The sequence below is a fragment of the Salvelinus alpinus genome, chromosome 3 (genome assembly GCF_045679555.1).
Source record: "Salvelinus alpinus chromosome 3, SLU_Salpinus.1, whole genome shotgun sequence".
Classification (NCBI taxonomy): Eukaryota; Metazoa; Chordata; class Actinopteri; order Salmoniformes; family Salmonidae; genus Salvelinus; species Salvelinus alpinus.
The window spans coordinates 71,052,614-71,063,400 of record NC_092088.1 but is presented as its reverse complement, the minus strand read 5'-3'; positions in this window follow the sequence as shown (position 1 = coordinate 71,063,400).

The following is a 10,787-nucleotide window of genomic DNA, read 5'->3' as shown; positions in this document are numbered from 1 at the left end:
CTGTTGTAATGGTATATCATAGTCATTCATTTGATCTTCAGAAGTTTGCGAGAGGCGTCTCTTTCAGCAAAAATATGTTCTATTACGACTCAAATATTTACAACTCAATGTGAGCAAGACAAAGGAGCTGATCGTGGACTACAGGAAAAGGCGGGCCGAACAGGCCTCCATTAACATCGATAGAGCTGTAGTGGAGCGGATTGAGAGTTTCAAGTTCCTTGGTGTCCACATCACCAACAAACTATCATGGTCCAAACATACCAAGACAGTCGTGAAGAGGGCACAATAAAACCTTTTCCCCTTCAGGAGACTGAAAAGATTTGGCATGGGACCCCAGATCCTCAAAAGGTTCTACAGCTGCACCATCGAGAGCATCCTGACCGGTCGCATCACCGCCTGGTATGGCAACTGCTTGGCATCTGACCGTAAGGCGCTACAGAGGGTAGTGCGAACGGCCCAGTACATCACCGGGGCCAAACTTCCTGCCATCCAGGACCTATATAATAGGCGGTGACAGAGGAAAGCCCATAAAATTGTCAGAGACTCCAGTCACCCAAGTAATAGACTGTTTTCTCTGCTACCGCACGGCAAGCGGTACCGAAGTGCCAATCCAGGACCAAAAGGCTCCTCAACAGCTTCTACCCCCAAGCCATTAGACCGCTGAAGAATTCATAAAATTCACCCCTGGACAATTTACACTAACACCCCCCCCCCTATGGACACTGCTGCTACTCGCTGTTTGTTTGTTACCTATGCATAGTCACTTCACCCCCACCTACATGTACATATTACCTCAACTAGCCTGTACCCCTGCACACCGACTCGGTACTCGGTGCCCCCTGTATAAGGCCTCGTTATTGTTATTGTGTTACTTTTTATTATTACTTTTTATTTTAGCCTACTTGGTAAATATTTTCTTCTTCTTGAACTACACTGTTGGTTAAGAGCTTATAAGTAAGCATTTCACGGTAAAGTCTACACTTGTTGTATTCGGCGCATGTGGCAATAACGTTTGATTTGATTGGATTTGAGTTCTGTCACACAACTCAAAGAAAAATGAAAAAAAAACAGCAAAGAAAATACTGTTTAATAAAGTTTGTACTATTTTCAACATTGTAGAATAATAGTGAAGACATCAAAACTATGAAATAACACATATGGAATCATGTAGTAACCAAAAAAGTGTTAAACAAAGCAAAATATATTTGAGATTTTAGATTCTTCAAAGTAGCCACCCTTTGCCTTGATGACAGCTTTGTACACTCTTATTTTATAGTTTTGATGTCTTCACTATTATTCTACAATGTAGAAAATTGTAAAAATAAAGAAAAACCCTTGAAATAGTAGGTATGTCCAAACTTTTGACTGGTACTGTGTATAAATTAATAAATAAATAAAAATGTTGTATATGTACAGTACATTCAGTATTTTCAATCAAATCTATTGTTATGGAAACACTTGTATATGGTAGGCTATAAGTGGTCTATGTAATATGAAAGTATACATGTTTACGTTGCTATTATTTCAGAATGATCAAAGCCTAACAGTAAGGCCTGCCTGGGTGTCATACACCAGACAGCTTTGACACACACACACACACACACACACACACACACACACACACACACACACACACACACACACACACACACACACACACACACACACACACACACACACACACACACACACACACACACACACAAACACACAAACACATCTGACATCTCCCATTCACGCTGTGTCTTCTCCTCACATCTCACATGCACTCCCTCATCACAAGTCCACAACAGAGAAAGATGCCCCAAGTTATCATCCATCAAACCAAGCCTTTTAAGGCTCATCAAAGGACAATGCACTGTCAAAGACAGAGCAGTGTATCAGACATGATATGACAGAAAGTACTCCAGATGAGGAGAATAAACTGTCTGCTGAAATGAAAGGGCTGCATGGTGTTTGGGTAATTTGAAAAAATGAGTCAATATTATCTGTCTTTATGAGGGAACGGGGGTCTGGGATATGAACACAGCAGGAGTTCCCTCCCTTGTTCCTGATCACAGTTTGATCCTTTGGCTTGAAGAATATGCTAAGCTTCTGATCCACCATTTTGATGGGTTTAAGTGTTGAATATTTCATTGTTGACAAATGCCAGCAGTGTCCTTCAGTTCTGTGGTGCATGTTGGGAAAAAAGCAGCTTTCCGAAATAATTTATCATTAAATGACATCCAACTTTACTGTGTTCTAACTGAACATAGTGTAAGACAGGGAACGAGATCAAGAGAACCGTCGTTGGCTACTGGCACTGAAGAATGCCGATCACTGTATAGTGCAGAATGCATGGACGGAAGACTAGCACACTTAAACAAGCAAGCATGGTTTTGTGTATTTTTCTCCCATGACTTGTCGTTCTCAAATCAACCATCAAACACGACAGCTATTACGGTGCATTGCATGCACAGCTGGGTTGAAGAGTGTGCCCCAACGGGCGATGGGTTTTACAGACCATTATGTGGTGAAGAGAGCGAGAAACAGGATCCCTGTATGATTACACTGTATTCGGCGTGTCACTGATTTATTGTGACAGCAGAAACTCCCTGCAAAACCAAGTCATCAGGCGATGCTTTGACTAGCTCCAGACCTGGCTTCAAACAGTATTTGGTTTCTTTCAAACACTTTATCTGCATTTGATTGAGCTTGGCTGGTGCAATGGAAACAATGCAGTTTTCCCAAAACTACAAACCCCACCGATCTGGCACTCCAGGCGGGCAGACTCAATCAAATGCTTGAAGTAGTTGAAAGAAAATGAAAACTATTTGAACCCAGGTCTGACTAGTGTTATAGTAGGTGATAGGATGCATAGTTTCAGTCCTGACCTTCAGAGCTATCCCTTTAAGACATTCATTCCAGTGAGAAAACATGAGGGCTAGCACTCAGCTAGCATGAGTGGAAAGCAGGCCATCCCATCTGTAATCATTATTGTAATAGTGGTCTCGTGTTGCCATACCTCCAAAATCACATCGTTGTCATGCCTCCCTTTGAAGTGAAGTGTTTAAACTTGTTTTAATTGTTCAAATATTACTCAAAATGAACTAGTGTCCATGTTGATTAATCATTTATCACAATCCTGCAATAAAGAGGGGAAGGGTTTCTGTCTCTAATGTGTTTCTGTGTTGTTGTTACGGCAGATTTCCTCCTCTTCGTCTGAAGAGGAGGTGTAGGGATCGGACCAAGACGCAGAGTGGAAAGTGTCCATGTTTTATTAAGAAAATAAACTGAACACTACTCGAAACAAAATAACAAAGAGAATCTAACCGAAACCAGTCCCGTGTGGCACGAACACTGACACGAAATACAAACACCCACAAACACACACGTGAACCCCGGCTGCCTAAGTATGATTCTCAATCAGGGACAACGATTGACAGCTGCCTCTGATTGAGAATCATACCAGGCCGAACGCACAAAACCCCAACATAGAAAACAACACATAGACAACCCACCCAACTCACGCCCTGACCATACTAAATAAATACAAAACAAGAGAAAACAGGTCAGGAACGTGACAGTTGTATTCTCAAATTAACATTTCCTTTTTGTATACAGTACTTGTAATATCTCCAATCGGTTTTATTTCATTGTCACTCTCTCTCAGTATATTTTGCAGCTTATCATATGGCATGCATCGCATGCATCATATGGCATGCATGTCCGAAGAGAATTCTCGACAGTTATTGTCACAGCTGTGTATATCCCCCCTCAAGCAGATACCACGATGGCCCTCAAGGAACTTCCCTGGACTCTATGTAAGCAGGAAACCATATATCCTGAAGCTGCATTTATTGTAGCTGGGGATTTTAATAAGGCAAATTTGAGAACAAGGCTACCTAAATTCTATCAGCGTATTGATTGCAGCACTAACGCGGGCAATACACTGGACCACTGCTACTCTAACTTCCGCGATGCATACAAGGCCCTCCCCCACCCTCCCTTCGGCAAATCCGACGTCGACTCCATTTTGCTCCTACCGTCCTAAAGACAGAAACTCAAACAGGATGTAGCCGTGATTAGAACCATTTGACGCTGGTCTGACCAATCAGAATCCACGATTCAAGATTGTTTTGATCACGTGGACTGGGAAATGTTCCGGGCAGCCTCAGGGAATAATATAGATTTATACAGTGGCTCGGTGAGTGAGTTTATAAGGAAGTGCATTGGACATGTTGTACCCACTGTGACTATTAAAACCTATCCTAACCAGAAACCGTGGATAGATGGCGGCATTCGCTCTAAAATGAAAGTGCAATCCACCGCATTTAACCATGGAAAGATAACTGGGAATATGGCCCAATATAAACAGTGTAGTTATTCTCTCCGCAAGGCAATCAAACAAGCGAAATGTCGGTATAGGGACAAAGTGGAGTCGCAATTCAAAGGCTCAGACACGAAACGTATGTGGCAGGGTCTACAGGCAATTACGGACAACAAAAAGAAAACCAGCCACGTCACAGACAGCGACGTCTTGCTTCCAGACAAACTTTGCCCGCTTGAGGATAATACAGTGCCACCGATGTAGCCCGCTACCAAGACTGCGGGCCCCCCCTCTCCTTCTCCGTGGTAGACGTGAATAAGACATTTAAACGTGTTAACTCTCGCAAGGCTGCTGGCCCAGACAGCATCCCTAGCCGTATCCTCAGAGCATGCGCAGACCAGCTGCCTGGTGTATTTACGGACATATTCAATCACTCCCTATCCCAGTCTGCTGTTCCCACATGCTTCAAGATGGCCACTATTGTTCCTGTACCCAAGAAGGTAAAGATGACTGAACTAAATGACTATCACCCCGTACCACTCACTTCTGTCATCATGAAGTGCTTTGAGTGACTAGTCAAGGATCATATCACCTCCACCTTGCCTGCCACCCTAGACCCACTTCAGTTTGCATACCGCCCCAACAGGTCCACAGACGACGCAATCGCGATCACACTGCACATGCCCTATCCCATCTGGACAAGAGGAATACCTATGTAAGAATGCTGTTCATTGACAACAGCTCAGCATTCAACACCAAAGTACCCTCCAAGCTCATCATTAAGCTTGAGGTCCTGGGTCTCAACCCCGCCCTGTGCAGTTGGGTCCTGGACTTTCTGACGGGCCGGCCCCAGGTGGTGAAGGTAGGAAACAACATCTCCACTTTGCTGCCCCACAAGGGTGCGTGCTCAGCCCCCTCCTGTACTCCCTGTTCACCCATGACTGCGTGGCCATGCACGCCTCCAACTCAATCATCAAGTTTGCAGACAACATAACAGTAGTGGGCTTGATTACAACCAACAACGAGCCAGGAGGTGAGGGCACTCGGAGTGTGGTGTCAGGAAAACAACCTCTCACGCAATGTCAACAAAACAAAGGAGAAGATAGTGGACTTCCGGCAACAGCAGAGGGAGCACCCCCCTATCCACATCGACGGGACAGTAGTGGAGAAGGTGGAAAGTTTTAAGTTCCTCAGCGTACACATCGCAGATAAACTGAAATGGTCCACCCACACAGACAGCGTGGTGAAGGCGCAACAGCGCTGAGGAAATTTGTCTTGTCACCTAAAACCCTAACAAACTTTTACAGATGCACAATTGAGAGCATCACCTGGTATCACCACCTGGTACGGCAACTGCACTGCCCTCAACCGCAAGGATCTCCAGAGGGTGGTGTGGTCTGCACAATGCATCACCAGGGGCAAACTACCTGCCCTCCAGGACACCTACAGCACCCGATGTCACAGGAAGGCCAAAAAGATCATCAAGGACAACAACCACCCGAGCCACTGCCTGTTCACCCCGCTACCATCCAGAAGGTGAGGTCAGTACAGGTGCATCAAAGCTGGGACCGAGAGGCTGAAAAACAGCTTCTATCTCAAGGCCATCAGACTGTTAAATAGCAATCACTAACTCAGAGAGGCTGCTGCCTACATACAGACTCAAATCATTGGCCACTTTAATTAATGGTTTACTAGTCACTTTAAATGTATATACTGTATTTTATACCATCTATTGCATCTTGCCTATGCCGCTCGGCCATCGCTCCTCCATATATTTATATGTACATATTCTTATTCCATCCCTTTAGATTTGTGTGTATTAGCTAGTTGTTGTGGAATTGTTAGATTACTTGTTAGATATTACTGCACTGTCGGAACTAGAAGCACAAGCATTATCATTTGCTAGCCATGTGTATGTGACCAATAAAATTTGATTTGATTTGAGGCCTAGCATGATTTGAGGCCTTAGTATGATGGCATTACATAAGGTCTGGCCACCTGACAACCTGCCAGCTCGACCCCATCCCCACCTCCATTCTCCACACCATCTCTGTAGACCTTCTCCCATTCTTCACTTCCCTCATTACCTCATCCCTGACCACTGGCTGAAAATCCTCTGACTTCAAAATGGCCTGAGTTGCTCACTGAGTTGCTCACTGAGTTGCTCACTGAGTTGCTCACTGAGTTGCTCACTTAGTTGCTCACTTAGTTGCTCACTTAGTTGCTCACTTAACTCATCTGACATCAAAAACTATAGACCAGTATCCCTTTTTTATTTTCTTTCGAAAACACTGATCAACTCTCTCGTTATCTCTCTCAGAACGATCTTCGTTCCCTAGTCAGTCAGGTTTCAAGACAGGTCACTCATCCGAGACTGCTCTTCTCTGTGTCACAGAAGCACTCCGCACTGCCAAAGCTGACTCGCTCTCCTCTGTTCTCATCCTCCTAGATCTATCCTCTGCCTTTGACACCGTGAACCATCCGATAATCCTCTCCACCCTCTCAGGGCTGGGTGTCTCAGGCTCTGTACACTCCTGGATTGCATCTTACCTGGCAGGCTGCTCCTACCAGGTGATGTGGAGAGGATCTGTCTCTGCACCACGAACTCTCACTACTGGTGTCCCCCAGGGCTCAGTTTTAGGCCCTCTCCTCTTCTCTCTATACACCAAGTCACTCGGCTCCGTCATACTAGCACTGACTTTACTGATAGCTACTTTATTGAGGAAAAATGTACTTACTATGTCTGTGATATGTGGTTGTCCCATCTAGCTATTTTAAGATGAATGCACTAACTGTAAGTCACTCTGGATAAGAGTGTCTGCTAAAGGACTAAAATGTCAAAGTAATTACTGGCCTTATGGGCATCTGAAGCAGAGAATAGCTAAACTCACACATTGTTTACATGCTGAGCTATAGGTTCTCAATTTAAAATGATACCAGTAGAAAATGTATATGACGCAAACCATATACCAGATTTTGTACATGCCTTTTAAGTGCTGACATATAAAATATTTTAGTGCAAATCCAACCCTTGTAATATAGGTACAGTATGAAAATAGATGATGCAATCTCTATTGCACTCCACGCTGCCCTTTCACACCTGGATAAAAGGAACACCTACTATGTGAGAATGCTATTCGTTGACTACAGCTCAGCATTCAACACCATAGTACCCTGAAAGCTCCTCACTAAGCTTAGGACCCTGGGACTAAACACCTCCTTCTGCAACTGGATCCTGGACTTCCTGACGGTCCGCCCCCAGGTGGTAAGGGTAGGTAACAACACTCAGGGGTGCGTGCTCAGCCCCCTCCTGTACTCCCTCTTCACTCATGACTGCACGGCCAGGCACGACTCCAACACCATCATTAAGTTTGCTGATGACACAACAGTGGTCGGCCTGATCACCGTCAACAATGAGACAGCCTAAGATTTGTCATGGGTCCTCAGATCCTCAAAAGGTTTTACAGCTGCACCATCGAGAGCATCCTGACGGGTTGCATCACTGCCTGGTATGGCAACTGCTCGGCCTCCGACTGCAAGGCACTACAGAGGGTAGTAAGTACGGCCCGGGGCCAAGCTTCCTGCCATCCAGGACCTCTATATCAGGCGGAGGAAGTCCCTAAAAATTGTCAGAGACTCCAGCCACCCTAGTCATAGACTGTTCTCTCTGCTACCGCACGGCAAGCAGTACCGGAGCGCCAAGTCTAGGTCCAAGAGGCTCCTAAAAAGCTTCTACCCCCAAGCCATAAGACTCCTGAACAGCTAATCAAATGGTTACCCCCCCTCCCGGAACGCTGCTGCTACTCTCCTTTATTATCTATGCATAGTCACTTTAATAACTCTACCTACATGTACATATTACCTCAATTACCTCGACACCGGTACCCCCTGTATATAGCCCCGCTATTGTTATTTACTGCTCCTCTTCAATCATTTGTTATTCTTATCTCTTGCTTTTTTTGTGGTATTTTCTTGAAACTGCGTTGTTGGTTAAGGGCTTGTAAGTAAGCATTTCACTGTAAGGTCTACACCTGTTGTATTTGGCGCATGTAACACATCAAAATTTGATTTGATTTGAAATAAGGAGACGACATAACAGAAAATTGCAATGAAAACCAGCATGCTGCTAACGTTCTAAACACACACATACATACATTCATTCATGCTACACACACACATCACAACTGCTGCAACCAGACTCTTATTATGATTGCTAAATACTGCATAATTTAAACACTTGCCCATCAATCACCGCTTCTCAAAACAAGTGTAAATATTGGACCATTAATTGTGCCTTCCTGTATTATATTTATGCTAAAATGTTTATTCTATTCTACTGAGCCATTTACTTTATGTTCGTATTCTTATCTTGTATTATTTCTTTTTGCTGTTGCATTATCGAGAAGGAACCTGCAAGTAAGCATTTCGTTGGATGGTGTATACCATACGTATCCCATACATACGACTTATAAAACTTCAACTTGAACAGTGCTTGTTGGTTGCTCCTATAGCACTAATCTTTTGAGTATCTTTGGTGCTCTAAGCATTTGATTGGTTTGACGTGTTGCGAGTCATCACTGATTTACACCGATCCCTCTTTAACTGATTTCTGCCATGGAACCTCACCAGGCTTCCCGTTTTAGGGAAAACTGGAAGATAAACAACACAGTCCTATGTCAGTAAAGACTTTGTGTCAATTCGAATGGGGATATCCCTATTCCTATATGTGTGTTTTCTAGTAGAGTACTGTGTCAAACAGGGATATTCCTCTCTGTATGTTTTGGCTTCAGTTCAAGTCCTCCATTAAACCCTATCACACACTTAATCAGTGAGCTGAGCTCTGAGTGTCAACATCATTTGTCATCAATGAGTCTCAGCAGTCACTCTTAAAGTGATGCTCTGGAACATTAGTATAATTTCAGCCAGTATAAAAATAAAATAAACGTATTCATATGATATGTTACGAATCGAAAATGTACAATATGTTACACATTTGCTTTGCTTAAGATCCCGCCATTTTCTGGTAGTTCTAATATCAGTGCATGTGACAAAACAAGGAAGTGTAGAGAATCATTGTACCATCTAAACCGCTCTGAAATATATTTTCCATTACCAATTTTTTTCTTCTTCAGCTGTTTGAAGCTGGTGTACAAAACCGAAAGTAAAAGAAGCAAAAACAAAACTTAAGAACGGGGAGCATAGAAATAGTGCACATAGAACAAATCTAGTGCTTCTTAGACTTCCTTTCAATGAGAATGGCAGATCTATGACACACATTTCTATGTGAATTTGGTCTGGTCGCCCCAAAACGTTACATATTGCAGCTTTAAGTCAGGAGTGCAAGGATGCTGCTGACAGAACCGCCTTAAAAACCTGCCAGAACTTTCATGGCTGCAAACAAATGCATTTTGACCTTCCCTGTCACTATCAGTGAGCTCGGGACTCAGTCAGGAGCCCTTTCAGAGTGACTAGACAGGGGAAGCTAATCCACAAGGCCCTGCCGCTCTGACATTCCTTCCTGGTTCTCAGGACCCTTGTCAACATCCCAGAGGTGCAGATGCAGAGCCACTTCAGGAGGACTGGAGAGAAGGGATATGTCCCTGGGCACCCTAGTCCCTATTTAGTGCACTACTTTTGATCAGCGCCCCATAGGCCCCAAAACCCCACTCTGGTCAAAAGTAGTGCACTATACAGGGAATAGGGTGCCATTGTAACAGTATAACTTTACGTCGTCCCCTCGCCCCGACACGGGCGCGAACCAGGGACCCTCTGCACACATCAACAACAGTCACCCACGAAGCGTCGTTACCCATCGCTCCACAAAAGCCGCGGCCCTTGCAGAGCAAGGGGCAACACTACATATTGGTTTCAGAGCAAGTGACGTAACTGATTGAAATGCTACTAGCGCGTACCCGCTAACTAGCTAGCCATTTCACATCCGTTACACTCACCCCCTTTCAACCTCCTCCTTTTCCGCAGCAACCAGTGATCCGGGTCAACAGCATCAATGTTACAGTATAACTTTAAACCGTCCCCTCGCCCCGACACGGGCGCGAACCAGGGACCCTCTGCACACATCAACAACGGTCGCCCACGAAGCATCGTTACCCATCGCTCCACAAAGGCCACGGCCCTTGCAGAGCAAGGGGCAACACTACATATTGGTTTCAGAGCAAGTGACGTAACTGATTGAAATGCTACTAGCGCGTACCCGCTAACTAGCTAGCCATTTCACATCCGTTACACTATTTGGGACTGGGACGCAAACAAAGCAGATAGTAGGATAGAGAGCTGAGGCTCTACAGCCTCTGCATATGATTTGTGATGTCAGCTGTGCGTGTATTACAATGGAAAACATAGTCACCGCTTATCGTTTCATGTCTCACATGCTCATGATGTTATGCGCCACTACCACAGCATCTTGGCTATTTTAGGGTGATGACGTCACGTGTAGTGTTTGTGGTGTTGTCAAATTAAC